Source organism: Delphinus delphis, chromosome 16 (assembly GCF_949987515.2).
Source record: "Delphinus delphis chromosome 16, mDelDel1.2, whole genome shotgun sequence".
In the NCBI taxonomy this organism is placed as follows: domain Eukaryota; kingdom Metazoa; phylum Chordata; class Mammalia; order Artiodactyla; family Delphinidae; genus Delphinus; species Delphinus delphis.
This window is the reverse complement of record NC_082698.1, coordinates 11,094,437-11,117,387: the sequence shown is the minus strand read 5'-3', so window position 1 is coordinate 11,117,387 and position 22,951 is coordinate 11,094,437.

Genomic DNA, 22,951 nt, shown 5'->3' with positions numbered 1-22,951 from the left:
CAGGAGGGCTTAGTTATCGAGGTAAGAGAAGGACACCCTAATATAAGTCCCTTCTACCTGGTCTTCTGATATTTTTCTCCAACACCATGATGTAGTCGTGAGTGTGTATGTGGTGCATTGGGAAGAGTCTAGCTCCATGGGTGAGGGCCTTTGAAAACAGAGCTGCTCCGGTCCCACTTCTTTAAAAAAATTAAGAGACTATTGTTTAGAGAAGTTTTGGATTTATAGAAAAATCAGAGCTGAAAGTACAGAGAGTTCCCTTATTATGCCACCCACTCACCTATGCCCCAGTTTTCCCTATTATTAACATCTTGTGTTAATGTGGTACATTTGTAACAACTGGTGAACCAGTATTGATATATTATTAACTACAGTCCGTATCTTACATTAGGGCTCACTCTTTGTTTTATAGTTCTATGAGTATTGACAAATGTAAAACGACATGTATCTACTGTTACAGTATCATACGGAATAGTTTCACTGCCTTAAAAATCCCCTGTGCTCCATCCATTCATCCTTCTTTCTTCTTCCCAAACCCTTGTTAACCACTGATGATTTTACTGTCTCTATAGTTTTGCTTTTTACAGAATATCATATAGTTGGAATCATATAGTATGTAGCCTTTTCAAACATTTTTGACTTAGAAAGATATATTTTAAGGTTCCTCCATGTCTTTTTGTGGCTTGACAGCTCACTTCTTTTTATCACTGAATAATATTGCACTGTATAGATGTATCATAGTTTATCCATTCACCTATTGAAGGACATATTTGTTGTTCCAATTATTGGCAATTATGAATTAGGCTGCAACAAACATTCGAGTGCAGGTTTTTGTGTGGACATGTTTTCACCTCATTTGAGTAAATCAAGGAGCAAGATTTTTGGATTGTATGATAAGGGTAAGAAACTGTCGGACTTCCTGATGGTGCAGTGGTTAAGAATCTGCCTGCCAATACAGGTTCAATCCCTGGTCCAGGAAGATCCCACATGCTGTGGAGCAACCAAGCCCTCTCACCACAACTATTGAAGCCCATGCACTCTCGGGCCCGTGTGCCGTAACTACTGAGCCCACGTGCTACAACTACTGAGCCTGCGTGCCACAACTAGTGAAGCCTGTGCGCCTAGAGCCCATGCTCCGCAACAAGAGAAGCCACCACAATGAGAAGCCCCTGCACCGCAATGAAGAGCAGCCCCTGCTGGCCTCAACTAGAGAAAGCCCGCGGACAGCAATGAAGACCCAACAAAAAAAAAAAAGAAAGAAAGAAACTGCAAAACTGTCTTTCAAACTGTCTGTATCATTTTGCATTCCCACCAGCAGTGAATGGGGGTTTCTGTTGTTCCCCACCCTTGCCAGCATTTGGTGTTGTCAGTGTGTTGGATTTTGGTCATTCTAATTGGTGTGTAGCTGTATTTCATTGTTGTTTTAATTTGCAATTCTGTGATGACATATGATGTGGAGCATCTTTTCATATGTTTATTTGCCATCTGTATACTTTCTCTAGTGAGATGTCCAGATCTTTTGCCCATTTAAAAATTGTTTACTTTTGTTTTCTTATTGTTGAATTTTACAAGTTCTTTGTATATTTTGGGTACCAGTCCTTTATCAGATATGTGTTTTGCAAATATTTTTTCCCAGTCTCTGGTTTGTCTTTTCTTTATCTTAATGGTTCCATTTTTAAAAGATACTTGGGTTTCTCTTTCTGGGTGAAATAGCTAGTAATTGTTTCCAAGAAAGCACCAACTTTAGCATTCTTTTTTTCTACCCTCTCTTTTGCAGAGCTGTGTCTGCTTTGAGATTTCTAGTTGGCTGCTTGTGGTGGTGGTGGTGTTTTTTTAACATCTTTATTGGAGTATAATTGCTTTACAATGGTGTGTTAGTTTCTGCTGTATAACAAAGTGAATCAACTATACATATACATATATCCCCATATCTCCCCCCTCTTGCATCTCCCTCCCACCCTCCCTATCCCCCCACCCCTCTAGGTGGACACAAAGCACTGAGCTGATCTCCCTGTGCTATGCAGCTGCTTCCCACTAGCTATCTGTTTTACGTTTGGTAGTGTATATAAGTCCATGCCACTCTCTCACTTTGTCCCAGCTTACCCTTCCCCCTCCCTGTGTCCTCAAGTCCATTCTCTATGTCTGCGTCTTTATTCCTGTCCTTCCCCTAGGTTCTTCAGAACCTTTTTTTTTTTTTTAAAGATTCCATATACATGTGTTAGCATGTGGACCTCAGACTATACTATAAAGCTACAGTAATCAAGACAGTATGGCACTGGCACAAAAACAGAAATGTAGATCAATGGAACAGGATAGAAAGCCCAGAGATAAACTCACGCACATATGGTCACCTTATTTTTGATAAAGGAGGCAAGAATATACAATGGAGAAAAGACAGCCTCTTCAATAAGTGGTGCTGGGTAAACTCGACAGCTACATGTAAAAAAATGAAATTAGAACACTTCCTAACACCATACACAAAAATAAACTCAAAATGGATTAAAGACCTAAATATAAGGCCAGACACTATAAAACTTAGAGGAAAACATAGGCAGAGCACTCTATGACATAAATCACAGCAAGATCCTTTTTGACCCACCTCCTAGAGAAATGGAAAGAAAAACAAAAATAAACAAATGGGACCTAATGAAACTTCAAAGCTTTTGCACAACAAAGGAAAACATAAACAAGACAAAAAGACAACCCTCAGAGTGGGAGAAAATATTTGCAAACAAAACAATTGACAAAGGATTAATCTCCAAAATTTACAAGCAGCTCATGCAGCTGCATATCAAAAAAACAAACAACCCAATCCAAAAATGGGCAGAAGACCTAAATAGACATTTCTCCAAAGAAGATATACACATTGCCAACAAATGCTTGCGTTGTATTTCATACGCAATATTGTAGTCAGTTTCTCCTTTGGAGAAGGAGAGTTTAGGAGTTAAGGTTAATTGAACTAATATTCGTTAAACTTCTGTTATGTGTGCTGCACCCAGGACGGTGCTGGGGTGATGATGGTGAGTAAGGCAGGCAGAGTCCTTGTCCTTGGGGAACTTAGAGTCGAGTGGGAGAGACATAATGAACCAATTGCAGCCTGTGTGGAAAGGAAAATGGAAGGGGAAGGTGGAAAGTTCTAGCGCTAGGCAGTTAAACATTTGGATCTGAAGGTCAAGAGAGGAGTAGGTCAGGAAATGGGATTTTTAGCACTTTTCTAGGTAGTTTAAATGTAAATAGAGAATGTCAAGGAAGAGTGAAGTATTTCAATTAGTGTCTTTTAAAGCCATGGATTCAATAGGATCATCATGAAAACTCAAAAATCTTTATTTAGGTAGGGAGTAAGGGTAATACACAGATGGCTTTATATGCAGCTAATCTGGGCAAACTCTCTAACAATATGTGGGCAGGTGGTTACTGTTGTTCTACTTTTAAGATTATATCAAGGTGCTCTTGACTCACCTTGATCACAGGATGTGACTGTTGATGTCATGTTGTGCACAGTTTTCAAGTAAGTCTATATGTTTTTGGACTATCTTATATTGGTATTTAAATCATAAACCAGAAACCAGTAAACCGATCAGTCCGTTAGGAGTAACAAAGAATATGTGCTGTTGGTTCTTATGTCCAAAATATTTATATTTGAGATTTGAATCTCTAGGTGGTGTTGATCCACACATTATTGAACCTGAAATGAATAAACTATGACGTCTATTGCCTTGGATGTTGGTGATGCGTAATACCAGGCAACACCATGGTTTTCATGTTAGCACATGGAAACCATGTGCTAACATGGTTCATTAGGGGTGTGTGTTTTTTTTAATTTAATTTAATTTAATTTAATTTAATTTTATTTTTAAGTTTGGGGAAGGATTTGTGACTTATTTGTTGCATGATCTTGGTCAGTTAATTTAATTAATTTTTAAATTTTTGCTGTGTTGCGTCTTCATTTCTGTGCGAGGGCTTTCTCTAGTTGTGGCAAGTGGGGGCCACTCTTCATCGCGGTGCGCGGGTCTCTCACTATGGCGGCCTCTCTTGTTGCGGAGCACAGGCTCCGGACGTGCAGGCTCAGTAGTTGTGGCTCACGGGCCTAGTTGCTCCACGGCATGTGGGATCCTCCCAGACCAGGGCTCGAACCCGTGTCCCCTGCATTAGCAGGCAGATTCTCAACCACTGCGCCACCAGGGAAGCCCGGGGGTGTGTGTTTTGAGTAAGAACATATCTATACCTATACATATAGGTATACTTATACCTATATATGTTATAATTGGAATATGTAGGAATATGTATTATATATAAGTGTTTTATATATAATATATTATATGTTTTATAATTATAAGATATAATTAAATGTAATTATATATAATCGTAATATATTGATGTAGTATAGTAGTTACGTATAACATATATAATAATATATATTAGAATACATAAAATATATATATTCCAATTACAGCTACCTCTTCTTTGTCCTTCAGGTTTGGGGTTGTAACAGCTCAGCTGCTATTACACTATCCCTTTTGGTTGCATTAGCCAAACCTTCATAAGTAGAACCTTTGTAAATAAACCCTCCTCAAATTATCCTGTCTTGAGAGTGCTATTTCCTTGTGGGACATTTTCCTTGTGAGCTGATATTTGGGCCAATTTCCTTCCAAGACACTGTGGAGTTTTCCCAAGAAAGGACAGAAGAGGATAGTGTCTTCGGATGAACTCAGTATTTCTGTGTGCTGTTCCTCTTTTCCAGACCTTGTGACAAGTTAGATATCAGCATAATTTTTCAAAGTTTTAACACTGGGGGCTCTGGAGGGCAAGATTTGTGTGGGACCAAGGGCACAGTACTGAGCAGAAGAGGGAAGCCTGGGAGAAATCCGGATCACTAGATGCAAACTGGAGCCATTCTAGGCAAAGGAAGAACTGCTAGGATGGTCTGAGCTGGGGGATTGGTCTTGGCAGCGGCCAGGGCATTTACAGGGTTATTTTCTCTGTCATGTCCTGCAGACTACTTAGGCAGACCAATTCCCAGAGCCTCTGCTATGTGATATGGATACGGCCACCTTTGTTTTTGCATTTGATACTGGCTGGAAGGTCTTTTTCTTGTTCTCTCATCTTTTCAAGAGGATTGTCTTTAATCTGGGTCACCGTGACAAATTTTTTTCCAGATCTTTTTGAGCAGTAAAGTCAATAAAGCAAGAGTCAAGCCCCTGCTGCCAGAGCTGGGAGGGGTTGCAGTGATTCTTTCATGTAGTGGTTCTCAGTCTTGGCCAATTGGCAGAACTCCGGGGGGTGCTTTCAGAAATCCCTATCTGGGTTGATCTGGTACAGAAGCGCCAAGCCAGAGGTGACCCCAAGAATGTGACTCCCCAATTCCTACCATTCTGAAAATTTGTGGAAATCTTAGGCATAGCTTTGGACTTTCCACAATTTGTAGGTAGAAAAATCCCAGTTTGCATCTGGATCCAATCCCCTCAATTTACAGATAGGGAAGCTGAGGCCCACAGAACAAGATCACATCCTTGGACACATGTCCCGGCTTGGACCAGAAGCCAGGTCTTCCAGCTCCAATCTGCCTCTCCCAGGTATCTCAGAGTTAACAAATTTTGAGGCAAGAGCTGGTGAGGAGGCTGTTAGGCCCATTCAAGTATCATCTTAGTTTACCCTGGTCAGTCGGACAGAATCGGCTCTTGAGTTTGCACGTGGGAGGAGGGGCAACTCCAGCTCCTCCCACTTCTGGTGCAGATGTGTCTACCTCTCTCAGTAGCCAAGCACACCGTGGAGTGCAGTGCAAAGACCATGTAGCCCAAGATGGATGGAAATGAGGGTGAAGCCATACCTGTTGCCTTCCTCCCATCTTTTTAATTTATGTTGTTGCTGTCTAATAATTCTCCTTTTACCAAGCAGAGCAGCAGCACCTTTTGGGAAAAGAAAAAAAACCACCTTTGAATTAAATCCTTTGAATATGTATGCTTTGCAAAAAGGATAGTAGTTCACTGGCTGATGATATGTATTTGACCAGTGAATTTTACACTGTTAATGAGGTGGGTCAGAAGAGCTATTTTAAAAAAGGCATTAGTTATGAATATGATATGCATATATTTGGAGATAAAAGGGTTTTATTTTGATGAAAAATTGAAATGGGAAGAGACGAGGCAGAAACACTGTTAACCCAAAAGACTCCTGATGTGGTATAAATGTTACTGCTGGTGACAGAAAGTTAAATGAGTTTTAAAGAAAAATAATTAATTTCATTGCTTCCTGGTTAAAGAGACTGAGAGCACAGATGCTCCGTAGGACCACTGTGCAATTTGTAATTTAATTGTACCAGATTTCTATAAATGAGATTTAGAGCTGGATTTTATATATTAAAAATTGAGTGCCACGGATAAAAAGCAATTCCAATTTCAATTACTTGGGCTTTTATGGTCCATGTGGTGAATATTTAATGGCCAGAAGTGGAGAGCTGTTTTCACAGGTACTATATTCCCTTAACTTGACTGGCTGGGTCCCTTGGGGACCTTTTTCTTCCAGTTAGAAATCTTGTTTAGAGCACAGACTCTTCTGTTGTCCTCGGAGTCGGGTTTTTCTTGGTCACTGAGGCTGACATTTCTCATGAATTGGTTATGGCAAAGACATCTCTTGCTTGCCAGAAAAGAGAGACATGGCACTTCTGGGTATTGGTGCTTCAGATTAAATAGTGGACTCTTACTGCTCTGAGCATAATTCTTCCAGGAATGTGTACGCTGTTGGCCATTGTTCATCTTTATTTTTTTTTTAAAGTTTTAGAAAAATTCCAGTGCAAATAGTTTTAGCATTTTTTGACTATAATAATGTGTATTGCAAACATTTTAGAACTTATAGAAATGTATATTTTAAAAAACACCCATAGGATTTCCCTGGTGGCACAGTGGTTAAGAATCTGCCTGCCAGTGCAGGGGACACGGCTTTGAGCCCTGGTCCAGGAAGATCCCACATGCCGCGGAGTAGCTAAGCCTGTGCGCCATAACTACTGAGCCTGTGCTCTAGAGCCTGCGAGCCACAACTACTGAGCCCGCACACCTAGAGCCTGTGCTCCACAACAAGAGAAGCCACTGCAGTGAGAGGCCCGTGTGCCACAAGGAAGAGTAGCCCTCGCTCACCGCAACTAGAGAAAGCCCGCACACAGCAGCGAAGACCCAATGCAGCCAAAAATAAATAAATAAATTTATAAAAGAAAAATTAAAAAAGATAGAAAACACCCATAGACTCTTCACGCAAAGATATCTGCTCCCAATATTTTGATGTATAGTCATTCAGGATTCTTTTTTATGCTTAAAAATATCTGAATCTACATATGTATGTTTAAACATAAACATGGTACCATATAATATATGCACTTTTGAAACTTGCTCTTTTTTTTTTTTTTTTTTGCGGTACGCGGGTCTCTCACTGTTGTGGCCTCTCCCGTTGCGGAGCACAGGCTCCGGACGCGCAGGCTCAGCGGCCATGGCTCACGGGCCTAGCCGCTCCGCGGCATGTGGGATCTTCCTGGACCAGGGCACGAACCCGTGTCCCCTGCATCGGCAGGCAGACTCTCAACCACTGCACCACCAGGGAAGCCTGAAACTTGCTCTTTTTATATAACAATTGTTGTGGCTGTACTTTGTTAATGCTATGATTTTTTAATGCCTGCATTGTATTTCATTGTATAGATATTCTGTAATTTATTGAATCAACATCTTGGTGGATGTTTGGGTTATTTTCAGTTTTTCATATTAAAAACAAGGCTGCAGTGTATATCCTTGTACCTGCATCCTTTCAGACTTCATAGGACAACTTCCTAAAAGAGGAATTTCTGCAAAGTAAGTGTGCAGTCTTTCAAGGTTCTAAAACGTATTCTACTGCCCGCTACACAATATTTTAATCTTTGCCAAGAGAAATGAGAACTCGTTGTTTTAATTTGCATTCCCTTAATTGTTAAGGTTTTTGTTTTCCCCACTTGTATTTATTCTCTATTTACTAGATCAGCTCATGCATGTTGAGATGTTCATCTGTTTTGTTTCTTTTCTGTCCTCCATTCCTAGAAGAGCTTGACACGCAGAAGGAAAAGGAGCTCAAGTATTTGTTGAATGTTGAGTGAATCACCTTTCCTGTCCTTTGCTCATTTTTTCCCTAAAAGGTGCTTGTCTTTTTGTCATTGCTTTTGAAGAGTTTTTTATATCCTAAAGATATTAGCTCTGTGTCATTTGTAGTGCAAATATTTTTCCCAGTTTGCTTTTTATGTCTCGACTTTGGGAATTTAAAATTTTGCCTGTGGAAATATTTATTTTTTTACAGGGTCAATTGTGTCAATATTTTCTTTAGTTCTACCTGTCCTGTTCAGCTTGAGAAAGGGCTTTCTCATTCTAGAATGATAAAACTGTAACCTTGATTTTTTCTAGGTACTTTTTAATGGTTTCATTTCAAACCTTTAAGTATTGATAATTAATTTACCTGAACATGTTTTGATAAAAGGTAGAGATTTACCTGGAAGATTTTTTCTCCCGAATGATTTACCATAATCTCTCCTTCCTCCATGTTGTAAGACCTTTGAAGACAGGGAGCTGGAAGGAGGGAACTAACGTTAAATTGGGGGTTATTTTCTAGACGTGTGATATTTGCTATACAGATTTCCTGACCCAGCAGTGCAAGGTAGATGTGGTTTCCAGTTTGCAGACGAGGAGACTGAGGCAAGAGGTGACATTTGTCTGAATCACTTAGTAAACTCAGGCCCTCAGCCCCTACTCTTTCCACAGCATTCTGCTGCTTCCTCCCTCCCAGCCTCTGCGTGTCTCAGTGTCCAGGTATTCTGCTCAGTAGTAGGGCCACAGGCACCTAATGATGCTACAGCAGACCTAAGCCATTAAAAAATGAAATTCTCAAGTTAAGAAGTTTAGAGAAAAGTAGTATTTTGGTGCAGGAAGCAAAGATGTATTTATAGCCTCTCTTTCTATTCCTAATACCTGGTAGAGTCCTTCAAATATGTTTTTCTTGGATCCCAGACTTGATGTTGTCAAACATAAGTAGAGCAGTTGGCAGCAGACAGTTTGAATTGTAAGTACTTAACATGGAATGAAGGTTACCGTGTGGAAAATGACGGTAATGATTATGATTTAAGATGTGTGAAATGCACTCAAAGTCATAAATGTTTGGCAATTCTAGGATGGCAGTCATTATTTTATTGTTAAAACGCAATTTGCTCCGTTGAGTTCAGGCCCAGGACTTAAAGTGATGCTATTAAAGAGCGATGTTTTGTTCAATAGTTGTGCTTTGTGTGTATTTTTTGTGCAACAGCAGTATTTGATCATAATGCTTTTTCCAAACCGTGAGCTAAATGTGAATAATCACTTGAGTATACTTTTTATGATGCTAAGAATTTAAATTCTGCAGCAGTGTTAATCTGCCAAGGCCACACACTAACACTTAAAGCAATGTAAAACAGTCACGCATTTTTAGAAGCTTGTATTTATGCATATTGACACATGAATTTGCATTTTTACATTCATTTATCTTAATTATGGGACACAGTTAATTTGATACATAAACTTGGACAGAACAACTAATAAGTTTGGGTTTTATAAGAAATGTTATGAATTATATATCTTATTTTCATAATTATAAATATATAGTAAATAATATAAAATAAATAATAAATACATATAATGGATAATAGAAAACAATACATAAATATCTATATTATGTATTAAATATATTATATAATAATTATAAATTATGTAAAATAGGTTATCAATAATAATTAAATTTTAGAATTAAAACATGATATGTTGTCATTTTTTGCAAATATTTTCTCCTGGTGTGACTTGCTTTCCATTTTCTTAGCAGTGTCTTTCTAAGAGCATATGTTTCAATTTTTAAGATGTCAGTTTATCATTGTTTTTTCTTTGTACTTATGTCTTTTGTGTTCTAGGAATTGGTTGGTTATACAAAGATCGTGAAGACTTTTTTCCTGTATTTTCTCCTGTAAGCTTAATGGTTTAGTTTTTACCTTTAGGTCTATGATCAATTTCAAATTAATCATTGTGTATGGTGTGAGGTATGTGTTAAGGTTCATTTTTTTCCATATGGGTATTAAATTGTTGTAGTACTATTTGTTGAAAGATTCAGTTTTCCCATTAAATTACCTTGGTGCCTTTATCAAATATCAGTTATGTGTATGTATAGGTCCATTTCTGGACATTGTATTCTGTTCCATTGCTTTATGTGTATGTCTTACGCTAAAACTGCAATAATTTGAAGGTTATTTTCAGTGGGTATAGAATTCTCAGTTGACCCTTTTTTTCTTTCAGTACTTTAAAGGTGTCATTCCATTGTTTGGGAATCCCATTATTTCTGATGAGAAGCCAGCTGTTTGTATTATTGTTTCGTTGTATGTAGTGAGTCTTTTTTCTCGGGCTGCGTTCAAGATTTTCTGCTTATCTTTGACTTTTAGCAATTTGACTATGTTGTACCTAGGTGTGATTTTCTTTGTATTTATTCTGCTTGAGTTTTGCTGGATCTGTTGCTCTTTTGATTTTCAAATTTAAATCATTTTTTAAAATTTCAGGATTTAAAAATGTCAGTATTATTTATAATTTGTAGTATCAAAGTACCAAAGGTAATGTTTTCCTATTCAAATCTTCTTGCTTTTATTTGGTGGGGAGGAGGAGCGGTTTACTGGTTATGTGTATTTTGAATCTTTGTCCTATCGTCCCTTTAATAATGTTGATATCTTTGTTCCTTTTTTTTGGGGGGGTGGGGTACGTGGGCCTCTCACTGTTGTGGCCTCTCCCGTTGCAGAGCACATGCTCCAGACGTGCAGACTCAGCGGCCATGGCTCACGGGCCCAGCCGCTCCGCGGCATGTGGGATCTTCCCGGACCAGGGCACAAACCCGTGTCCCCTGCATCGGCAGGCGGACTCTCAACCACTGCGCCACCAGGAAAGCCCCCTTTGTTCCTTTTTTAAAGATGGGATTCCCAAGTGTTCTCTGTGTTTCTGTTCTCAGTCACATTTGTTTTCTTTTTGTGGCTTCTAACATAGCTTTAAGGAAAACAAATCTCTGAAAATATTTCTCATTTATGTTTTGAGCTCTGCCACTGGCTTGCATTTTCTCCTGTTGTCTGTCTCTTCTGTGTTCTTTTGTGTGTTTTATTTGAGCCCTTTTCAGAGATATGAGGTTATCCGTCATGTTTTTGAATTTATGTAGAACTGTTCGTCTACATTCTTCGTCTGTTTTTCTTGCATTCTTTTCCTTTCGTTCTGCGTCTTGTCACCCTCCTGACTTGCTGTTTTTTGTTGGTTTCTTGTTACTACTCATCTTTGTACATGAATGTCTCTTTCTCCCACGTCCCTGCTAAATAGTAGGGCATGGGTGGGGGTAATGAGCTAGGACTATTTAAAACTTATTTTAGGACTGTTTTCATATATAGATACCACATTCTGTTAGGTTTTCAATCTTTGGGACGTGTTTCTGTTTTACTTTTGGCATCGAGGGAGCAGTGTGCTCGAGGTGGAGCCCCTCAGGTCACAGGCCTTCTGAGCCATGTGTGGGTGGAGATCCCTGCCTTCCCTCTCTCCTTCCAGCCCTCCAGATGAAGCACTCTGGCTCAGTCAGAATGGCTCATCACATGGCTCCTTTAGCTCCTTCTCCCCTGCCATTCTGCACTGACCTTCTGAGAATCCACAGGAATATCATTCCTTGCTTCTTGCAAGGCTGGCCAGGCCCTTCCCGTCTTGGTGTCCAATGGGTAAATCTTTCGGTAACACTTTCTGGGAGATCTGTTCTACTCTGGATCTGAGTAGTTATGTATTAACCCTCAGAGTCCTGCTTTATCTGGCCTATATTTTACTGTATTTGGCAGCTATTCTTTAAATTTTGTATTTTAGAATTATGACCATTATCACCTCATTTCCTTAACAATGGAGTTCTCTTCTTTTTTTTTTGGCCGTACGCGTCCTCTCACTGTTGTGGCCTCTCCCGTTGCAGAGCACAGGCTCCAGACGTGCAGACTCAGCGGCCATGGCTCACAGGCCCAGCCGCTCTGCGGCATGTGGGATCCTCCCGGACCGGGGCACGAACCCATGTCCTCTGCATTAGCAGGCGGACTCTCAACCACTTTGCCACCAGGGAAGCCCTTTTTTTTCTTTTTTTTGTCTTTGTTCTTTCTTTAAAAATAAATTTTTTTTTGTAGGTTTCAAGGTGAGGCATAAAGTACAAAATGCCTTTCCTTTTTCATATCTAACTGGGAGTCCACACATGGGGTTTCAGATGTCTTTGGTCTAATTAGTTGCTGCAGATGGCTTTGAAGAATAGAAGAAGGGCACATGCTGTAGAAGCTTCTGAACAAAATATTTAACTGTTTGTAATTTTGTTATTTGGTCAAAATTATCTGCTTCTTACTCTAAAATTTGCATTGTGGCAATTCTAACTATAATCAGCTCCCAATAAGATGTATGTCACTCATGCACCATCTTATTTATTCTAAAGGTATTCACTGAGCACTGTGTATGCCAGGAACTGTTCTAGTTGCTATTCCAAAAGGGCAGCATCAGAATGGGAATATCGGGATAATCTTTACAAATGAAAATAACAACTGAAGGTGCCTGTAGTACCTTGTATAGAGCTGCACACATATGACTGGTTAATGTATGTATATCGTGGTTGATTTTGGAACAGGAAAGATGACATCTTTCGTCTGTTGTCCTTGGGGTCCTCACGCACTATTCATAATTTGATGCTAAGACCTTATTTTCACTTCGTGGTATTTTGACATAACTCCTAAATTTTGAACTTCTTGAGAGTAGCAGTCGCATTGCCCCAAAACCTCTAATACATGTGGTACACTCCTATAAACTCAGGGGAATCCAGTGCATCTTTAAGATTGATGACAGTGGTGTTATGGACCTGGGAGAGAAAGACTTCTGAATAGACACTAAGTGGTGTATGTAAATGAATGTTTATAAGCACAACATTTTTGCATTAGTGAGCCAGGTAGCGTAAGGAATTCATTCCCAGACATTTTGTCTCAGTTCATTTATCCTTTTATCAGTCTTGTTTTTGCAGCCTTTTATTTATTTTCATTACTTTCTTCTGGATGCTTTCCATATGTCTCTTAAACATCTTGCTCCAAACTTTGTTGGTATCTCACTGATAATAGTCTGAATTCAGTCAGAACCCAAGAGAAACATTTGCTCTAAGTTCAAAGGAAAAAAAGCAGTTTCTTTGGGATGCGATTGGCTCCTAAGCAAAATACTGAATCATTTCTTAAAAAGCGTGAAGGTAAACAAGTCGCCTAAAACCTTCAAATGGATAGCTCATCTCGCCATTAAGCAGGCCGTGCGTGTGAAGTGGGAGATAAGAGCACTACCTGGAGCGTAAATCTTGAGATGTGTCACTGATTTGAGTTAAGCGGAGTGGAGAGATGCTGTTTATCCTCACAGTGAAGGAGGCGGCACAGTGAATGCAGGACTGTTAGAGCTCTTGAGCGGTTTATGAGTTTTTCTACACCAGGAGGTGAGGCAGGCGCTTAAAATTACTGAGGTATATCCTAACCAGTTATGGAACCCTTGAGTGAGAAGCTCTGATCAGTTGCATTTGGAAGAAGAACTTTCAATTAAACTGTCAGGCTAGGCAAACAAAAGACAAACTTAGAGCTGCCAGTCAAAAATATATTTACACCAACCAGGTTTGAAAGAACATTGTTACTCCTAAAATATCTGAATATAAAATATCTCTCTCAGCACAGAGAACAGACCCAATAGGATCTCCTCATTAGAAAGCTAATGAGTATTTTAAAAAGTATAGTAGGGGGCTTCCCTGGTGGCGCAGTGGTTGAGAGTCCGCCTGCCGATGCAGGGGACACGGGTTCGTGCCCCGATCCAGGAAGATCCCTCATGCCGCGGAGCGGCTGGGCCCGTGAGCCATGGCCACTGAGCCTGTGCGTCTGGAGCCTGTGCTCTGCAACGGGAGAGGCCACAACAGTGAGAGGCCCGCGTACCGCAAAAACAACAACAACAACAAAAAAAGTATAGTAGGAACACGGAGAATGGTCAGCAGTGACTTGAGCATAAGTTGAAATATGGAAAGGAGTGCTCATGTAAGCCAAGTTCATAAGTCATCAGGGGTCCTCTCCAAGCTACTTCCTGCAAGACTTCATCTAGAATCGGAGCGGGGGGGGGTGGTCCCTTTCTACCTGGACTTTAAATTCCATGACGAACATGTTGACCAGCCTCTAAATGCATGCTCACTTTTTTCCTTTCAGCCTTCTAGAGTTGTCACACTTGATCTTGTCTCTGACCTGCACATTTTGCCTGACTATACTGAGACCCTCCTTGAATAACAATGGCAAAGACATTCAAATCCTCAACAAATGTTATTTGAGCATGTGGGTCAGTCTTCCATGGATTCTTTATAATAACTTAACATTTTGCAATGAGTGCTGCAAGCTTAAGGAGATTTATGCAGCACTTGACCTCTGAAGAGCTCTCATTTTATGGGGTCTCCAGGTCCCTGAGTTGCCTGAAGATAGTACAGTTTTCATAGTTACAGGAAAAGAGGTTTATAATAGAGCCTGGGGTAGGTGTAAGTTCTGGATCTCAGAGATAAATTTTAGAAAGAATTTCTCTCCATCCTTATTTTCTCCCCTCCCAGGAAGGACCCTTGGAAATTGATTCTTCAGGTAGGAATTGCTGCGCTAGAAAATTGGTGATGGTAGTGAGTTTTGCTGGCTCTTGTCCTGTTTTCCCAGTGATTATCAAATATACTGAGGGCAGATGGCCAGTGAGTCAGGTGCTGGGGCTTAAAGCGGGTTTGGAGATAAACACATTCTGAAAAAGTGCACGGGAAACAAGCAGTCATTTTACTTCATGGTGTTTAAGATCTCATTACTGTGTTAAGCTTGGAATTATATCTGTGGCTTTATATTAGCTCAAAGAATTATTGTCACCTTGCAATTGAACAGGCTGTTGTTGTTGTTTTATAGATTCTACTGTGTATCTCTTGGCAGGTACCCTAGCAGTGGAATTCTTATTTGAAAAATAATCTCAATGTAATCTGGAGCTTAATGGGTATTGGATTTATCTACTGATTTTAGTATATACTGACCCTGTTTTCCCTACGTTTTATAATAAACCTAAATGCAATTGTTTAGTTAAAAGTTCTTTCCCCCACACTAGGTATAACATTTATTTAAGTTTCCTAATATTTGCATCTATAAAATCAGTAATTTTCACCTTTTCTTCAGTTTACCTGACTACTAACAATGTCTTTGTGCATATTGTGTGAACACTTTCTGGCCTGATGTCTGACTTGGGGTTGACAAGGAACAAGGACTTTGGCAACCACAACAGGGTGGGTTTATGGAAAATTCTGGACACTGTGATAGGCAGGACCTATTTCATTTTTATTCCCATTTACCTTCCAGTGACTGCAATTGTGTATCTTTCTTTTTTTAAAAAATTTATTTATTTCATTTATTTATTTTTGGCTGTGTTGGGTCTTTGTTGCTGCACGTGGGCTTTCTCTAGTTGTGGCGAGCAGGGGCTACTCTTCATTGCCGTGTGTGGGCTTCTCATTGTGGTGGCTTCTCTTGTTGCAGAGCATGGGCTCTAGGCGCACGGGCTTCAGTAGTTGAAGCACGCGGGCTCTAGAGCACAGGGTCAACAGCTGTGGTCCATGGGCTTAGTTGCTCTGAGGCATGTGGGATCCTCCCAGACCAGGGATCAGACCCGTGTCCCCTGCATTGGCAGCGGGATTCTCAGCCACTGCACCACCAGGGAAGCCCCCACGTATCTTTCTTAAAAATTAAGATAGTTACATAAAAATCCTAGAATATGATAATATAGACTTGGCTTTGGCAATAAATAGAGTAAAAACCATAAAGACTCAGGTAAAATTTTGGCTTCTGCATTAGGGTTCGTTGAAGAAATAGAACCAATAGGAGATGTATCTATATGTATATCTCGATAATGAGGAATTGGCTCACGAGACTATGGAGGCTGAGAAGTCCCACAATCCCATGATCTGCCATCTGCAAGCTGGAGACCCAGGAAAGCTGGTGGTGTAAATCCTAACATGAGGGCAGGAGATGCGATGAGATGTCCCAGTTCATCAGTGGGAGCAGATAAAGGAAGGTTGAGTTCCTCCTTCCTCTGCCTTTTGTTCTATTCAGGTCCACAACGAATTGGATGTCCACCCATATTTGGGGAGGGCAATTTATTTTACTGAATCTGCCAACTCCAATGCTAATCTCATCTGGAAGTACCTTCACAGACCCACCCAGAAATAATGTTTAGCCTGGGCACCCCATGGCCAGTGAGGTTGTTATAGAAAATTAACCATCACAACTTCTTTTTGATGGTCTAAAGTAGTGTTTTGATTTCATTTATTTTTTTAAAGGAAGTTTTATAATCCGCAGTCAGCCTGTTAGTGCTGAATTTGCATTATATGGTAATTGGCAAACCCTTGCTAGTTATTTCAGGTAGATCATAATGAAAACTTCCTTCATCTCAGGTTAAAAATTGGTTTTCAGCTGTGCATACCTGGCATATAGAGAAATAAAGCACTGAATACTTACCCAGTTAAATAGGTCATTGTAGACAGCCAATGTGAATAATAGAATATGGTGCTGAGAGAGCGGGGGAAGGGCTTAAGGGTCCCTGGTATCAAGAAAGAGGCAGCAAGACAAAGTAACCTCAGTGTAAGGCCACGTTTTAAGTCCCCCAGACTCCTCACTTTCAGCAGATTATCTGCCTGCAGATCTAGGTCAGCCAAGTCCTGGGAAATAAGAGGTTTTGGACCAGGATGGATTCCCTTAAAAGAGCTGGTCTCCTCGGTGCTGGGCACTCACATTTGCTCTCTGAGCATCTTGTCTTGGTTCTGTAGCCTGTGGGGAATTGTTACTATCTCCTTCCTACCCATGCTGATGTCATGTGCCTTTACTATTTCAGATCCATCACCCTGGGCTAATGCCCAACTTTGTTTTGCTCACTTGGACTCTGACTCATTCCTCTTGTGAGATCTTTGATTATTACGTGTGCGCACAGGCGCATGCCCTTTAGGGCCACTTACCATCTGTTTGCTGACTTACCCAATTTAGCCCAAACAACTAGTTTTTCATATTTCCAGGTTTCCCGTTTTTGTGCGTTTCAGGCACCCCAAGATTCCAGTGCAGATGGTGGAAATGGTGAGCAGTTGTGTGTGGTTATGACATCTCTCCCAGGCCAGCGTCCTTTCGAAGTACTTTCATTACTTGCAAGGCAAGTGTCTGAAACGTCTTTCCTTTCTAATTGGACCTAGTTCCTTCTCTATCACCAGACGATGTCTTCACTCATAACCACTGGACATCTGAATGAAGTGAGACTCTCCAAATTAAATGTCATTGCTCAGTTTCTGGTGATAAGCCAGTGAGTCCCTATCCTGTGTGATGAGAGGCAGGTGCAGAAGAAGCTGCTCTAATCGAAGCTAAATGCATACGTCTTACTAAAACCTGAGTGTGCTGTGCTTTACAATACCATGGTTTGATGGTAAATGCAAATAATAAAGAGAATATCGTAGGCACTCATTAAAAAGTGTGCTGTAGCTCAGTCATAACTAATGATAATGAAGTGTCAGCTAATCACCAAGTACTAATACCTGATTGAACTGGAGAGCCTCCAGCTGTCTCGGTGATTTTATGGATACAATCGAAAATAGATGAGACTCTCCCCAAAGAGTGCTAGGACTCCATTACTAAATGCTTTGTTGAGATATGTGACAATATTCCTGGAATGGTAGAATAACACCTTGGTTTGCTATGTTAATGTTGAAATGTGCATGAATGTTAATTTTGATAATGTTTTCTGAGGTATGAATGGTATGGGAGTTTACCATTTTCCTACCAGTCATTACTTGGTGTAATTAATTTTTATTTAAGTGATTAGATTAGAAGATTCCATTTTGATTGGATTAGATAATCATGAAAAAAGATTATAGTACTATAGGGTAGAGGTTAAGATATGGAGGGTGGAGTATCTTCCCCATTAGTGTAGTGGTGAGTATGCCTGCTTGTCACTCAGGAGAGCAGGGTTCGATTCCCCTTAATGGTAAGGCTGCATTCTTAATTTCTGATACAACATTATAAACCCAACTATACTTCAGTGAGAAAAAAATAAAAGATATGGAGGGTGGGAGTCAGAATTGCTTGGGTTTGAAGTACATTCCTACTACTTTTTGGTTACGTAATATTAAGCTGTAGTTTCCTCTTCTGTAAAATTTGCATAATAACAAAACCTTCCTTCTCGAGCTGTCATGAAGATTAAATTAGACAATGCATCATTGTTATAATGACTGCAGAAGAACTGTACCTCCAAAATTGGGTTATTCTGGTCTATCTAAATATGACCTGAGGAAAATAAACCAGAAACTTCTGCATTGGACATTTAAATCTGGGGTGACTTTGTAAATGGTGTTAATGTCCCAAATGAAGTTCAGTCCAGCTGAAGGTGATAATAACACTTCAGATTCAATGAGTTCTTTAGACTCTAGACTCCACTGTCTTTGCTTATGTTGCATTCTTAGGACCTAGCGTAGTACTTGGCATGTAGTAGCCATGAAAAAATCTAGTCTTTCTGCCTCAAGTTTTGCCTTCTTCTTAATCTTCCTTTACTCTTCTTACTAGAGTTTTCTTCCAAAATGTGATCCAAACCTGTTTCTTGCTTGATTTACAGTAATCAAGAGAGAGGCTCTCTCTTTGCTGGGAGCACCAGCTGTTTGGATGATCTTGTTCTAGAACTTCCAGGGCTCAGCCCATTGGTGAAGCTGGAAGGGGAGGATCAAGGATGTTAGCCAGGGACCTGGCAGGAAATGGATGGCTCATAAATGGATCATTTGCAGTGGTATAGGGGAGGATTTAGGGAAACCAGCAAGGGATGATACAGTACTCCAGGCTGCTGTCACCATCCCTATTCCTGAAGAGCAAGGAGGAGGCAATTACTGGAATTTGTAAGTACCTCCTGATAGGAGCTGGGGACTTTGGCTGTGGCACCTGATGGGAAAGGAGCTGGGGAGTAAACTCTTCGACCTTACTTTCCTCCTGCCTTTGTTCTGCTACTGGTGACTCCCATGGGGCGCGGCCAACTGGAAGCCAGAATGCCAGGGAACTGTTAACACAGGCCAGACTGCTCAGCTTCCCAGGGCTCAGAGCAGGGTGGGGAAGGGTGGAGATTAGATTTGGAGGGCCAAGCATCAGATACCCAGCATCTTATGCAAGTAAGTAAGGGTTCATTTTACCTGAACTCTGCTGAATGGGCTTCTCGCGAGGGGGAGTCAGAAAAGCATGCCAGGCAAACAGAAACTGTCCAGTGTTCTTCCACTGAAGTTCCCTGAGGTTTAGAGCTTGTCCCGTGACCACTGATGTGATATTCTATCACAGACTCTTCAAAACTTACACCTGAACTTTTATATAAGACTGGCTTTTAAATGCCTATAAATAATTTATGCTGTATAAATCTCAGAGTATATTTTTAGTTATTTGTCCACATGTCTTCCACCTCCTATAGGTAATTTATACTACTTAGTATTAAAAAATTACCTATTGAATACCATGGTTCTTAGATCAATCTTAGGTAAACCTCTGGGTATAATTTTATGTCTCTGGTGTCAGATTTATATTTTTCTCTTTGGGTCCTGTGTGCCCTCTTCTATAAAGCTTTCAGGTCACAATTGATGGACTTGTATAGATATCCAACGCAATCAATTTCTTCTTGTATAGAGAGAATTAATCTGCTGAGTTTTCTGGACATTAGCAATACATAAAAATCCTATAATAAAGTATGCTATCATCTCTTTTTGAAAGTGAGTAAAGAGGCATGACAGTTTCTTTCTAAAGCAATAATCAAGAAAGAGAGCCCTGCATTTAATCCATTATGTGAGCCCATAGAAAGAGCAAAGGAAAAATAAATATTTTCACCCATTTGAGTCAACCTCAAGGCTAAAATTATAGGTTCTTGCTACTTGCACTTAATTGCCGTCACAGAGAAATACAGGTTGCTGTGGTCAGGTTGTCTCATGGGATACAAAAGCACAAATCTTTGATATTTTGGAAAGTAATATAATTATCTTTGACCCAACCTGAACTGATTTATATTCACAGTGAATTTTTTTTTTTTTTTTAAATATCAGAAATGGAGACATACCCAAACCTCAGGAAATTTAAATGAAAGTCTTGTTCCTGAAAGACAGTCTGTAATAAGTGATAAGAACTTAGGTCATGCCCTTTCCCAGTATCCACATTTATAATAAGTAATGAATATTCTTATTAACATCAGGATTTGGTTAATGTGAAAGTTACACACTTTCTTTATACCAAAAATTTATACCACAAATTTTAAACTTCAGTCTTTCTGTCCTGTTATCAGAGTCAGTATGGTTGGAACATGGGTTGTGGGTCCCCAAACTGGCCTCAGACTGGGCAGGAGAAAGGCCCGCTCACAAGGTCATGCATAACCCAGGGAATGAAGCAAGGTACGTGGCCACTGGAGTGGGGAGGGGAGGCTGACTGTGCTCCCCTCGAGGTTTGTGCCCAAGGGAATTGCTTCTGCATCGTGGGGTCCTCTTCTGACTTTATTTTTGTTTTTAATGTCATAATTTCATTCATTTTTCATCATTTATGAGCTCTACAAAAATTATAAAATATTTCAAGCATGGAAAAAATTTCAGAAAATAAGTACATGTGCCCACCACACGTTTCTTAAATATTATGTTTTACCATGGCTGCTTCAGATTTTTTTTTGTTTTTTTAAAGAAAGAAAACCTCATTGTATTCCTGGAAAGGGTATCTGGAGGGGAGCAGGGGAGGACCTCCCTCCCCCCACTTCCTGAGATTATACAAAACCATGTGAGGGGCCTTTCTCCTGCTCAGTCTGTTGTTATTATTTCTGGGGCTCAGCCAGCCCATGTTCTTAACCACCTATATCTCCTGGAGGCCATTTGCTAACCCCACAGTATTAGTGGGGCTGAGCATCATTTCATCTATTTTTTGGCAACTCAGGCTCCCTCTTCTGGGTTGTGGTTTTTTCTTATTGATTGTAAGGAGAAAAGTTTTATCCTTACATATCAACATGTGTAGGCAGTAGATATTGTCAGTGAAATAAGTTGCAATTCTCTTTAGCTGTGGCTTGCTTTCTAACTGTATTTATACTCTCCTTTTTCATAAAGACCTTTAAAGTTGTGAAATATTTAACTGTACCAGTCTTTCCTTTTATGACTTATTGTTTCTGTGTTCCTTTAATTATAAGCTAGTGAGGGAAATGCTGCAGAGGCGCTGAGTCCACGGTCTGGGCCTTTCCCAGCTGGGAGATGGTCACTGAAGTGCCGGGCTGTTGGGAGCAGCACTGCAGGCTGGCAGTGGCAGTGTCTTATTATTGCCTTGGCCTGCTCACCTCATGGCAGGAGGTGAGGATACTGCAACATGGTTTGAAGCAAAGCTCTGTGTCCTAGGCCACCCTCAGAGCTTCAGGACACGCGGAGATGGCAGGCTGTCAGCCCTCCAGCCATGGCACAGAGCCCTCGAATGAGGGGCCTGCCCTCCTGAGCAGCTCCCAGGACCACCCACCTCCTCCATCGCCCCTGCAGCTGCCCCTCTCCCGTGTCCCCATCGCCCCGCGGTTCCCCAGCACCTGAGCTGGAGTGCAAAGCCCCTGCCTGACCCAGAGCTGTAATTCCAGTCGCTTCAGCGCGCAGGGGCAGGCGTGGGTTGGGAGCCACGCTTGCCTTTTCCAGGCCCCTGTAGTCCTCAACCAGTAAGAGACAAGGCAGACTTCACTTTTTGGAAGGAGTAAGATACAGCCAAGTGTTCTTGGGAGAAAGCCTTTATAAAAAAGCAAGCAACGAATCTATACTGAAAATATGACTTTTCAAGGTGATCCTAAGATGTAAATTTATGTAATCAGCAGCTGAATTTTCCCTTTCTCCTGAGCGGCTCTGGGCTCAATGCAGTCTGCACGCTCAATAGAGAAGCGTTAGCCTCAAATCAGTGCTTTGAGCCAGGGGACCTGGGCTATCTTTCTGTCTTCTGAAGCGTTCATACAGGCTTCATATCGCAAGGGGTGAGGGGCTTTTTTCCTTCCCCTACCCGGTGGTGGATCTGTGTGAAGACAAAGATTTCATTTATCAGCTGGCTTGTCCCAGCAGGCCCAGCACAGGCCTCGGCCGGAGGTATTACAGCTGCAGCCCTTCTTGGGGTTGACTTGTTTCTGGTCAAGCTCCCTGTTGCATTTGAGAGGACAAGCAGCTCCTTTCTGCTGGTAAATAAAGTGCAGCCTCACTCTGACATCCCACTCGCCTTGGGCATTTGTGGGCTCTCTGCTCTGTGTCTGAGAACTGCCCTGACGTGTTCCTGAATGAGATTGTGAGACAGTTTGGGCTTGGGGTATGGGATAGTCTGTACAGTCACACCCACCAGTTTGCTTTTGTTTCAACAAGTAAAAGGAAGCTAACCATTGTTTACTTATTCGTTTTTCAATTATTATTATTATTTAGTGTTATGGGAGACTTCTGGAAACAAACTTAAAAATGGGTGCTGGTATCTAAGACTGGTTAAATAATGAATTTGGTGAAAAAAGGAATAATGTGGGGATAAATAAGTATGAAGAAAGGGTAAAATGGGGAGACTGATTGAGCTCCCATTAAACCAAGATTTGTTCTTGGAACTTTCAGTTGTCTTACGGCTTCTTAAAGAAACTAATATTTATTGAGAGCCTTGGGTATGTCACTTATCTTCCCATACGACATCTCTTTGAGCCTTCCAGCATCCCTGTGAAGGAGGAGGTGTGTTTCCATTTTTAAAATTTTAGAGCAGTTTTAGATTATAGAAAAATTACGAAGACAGGATAGAGAGTTCCTATGTACCCCAGACCCAGTTTCTCCTATTGTTAACATCTCACGTTAGCATGGTACGTTTGTCACA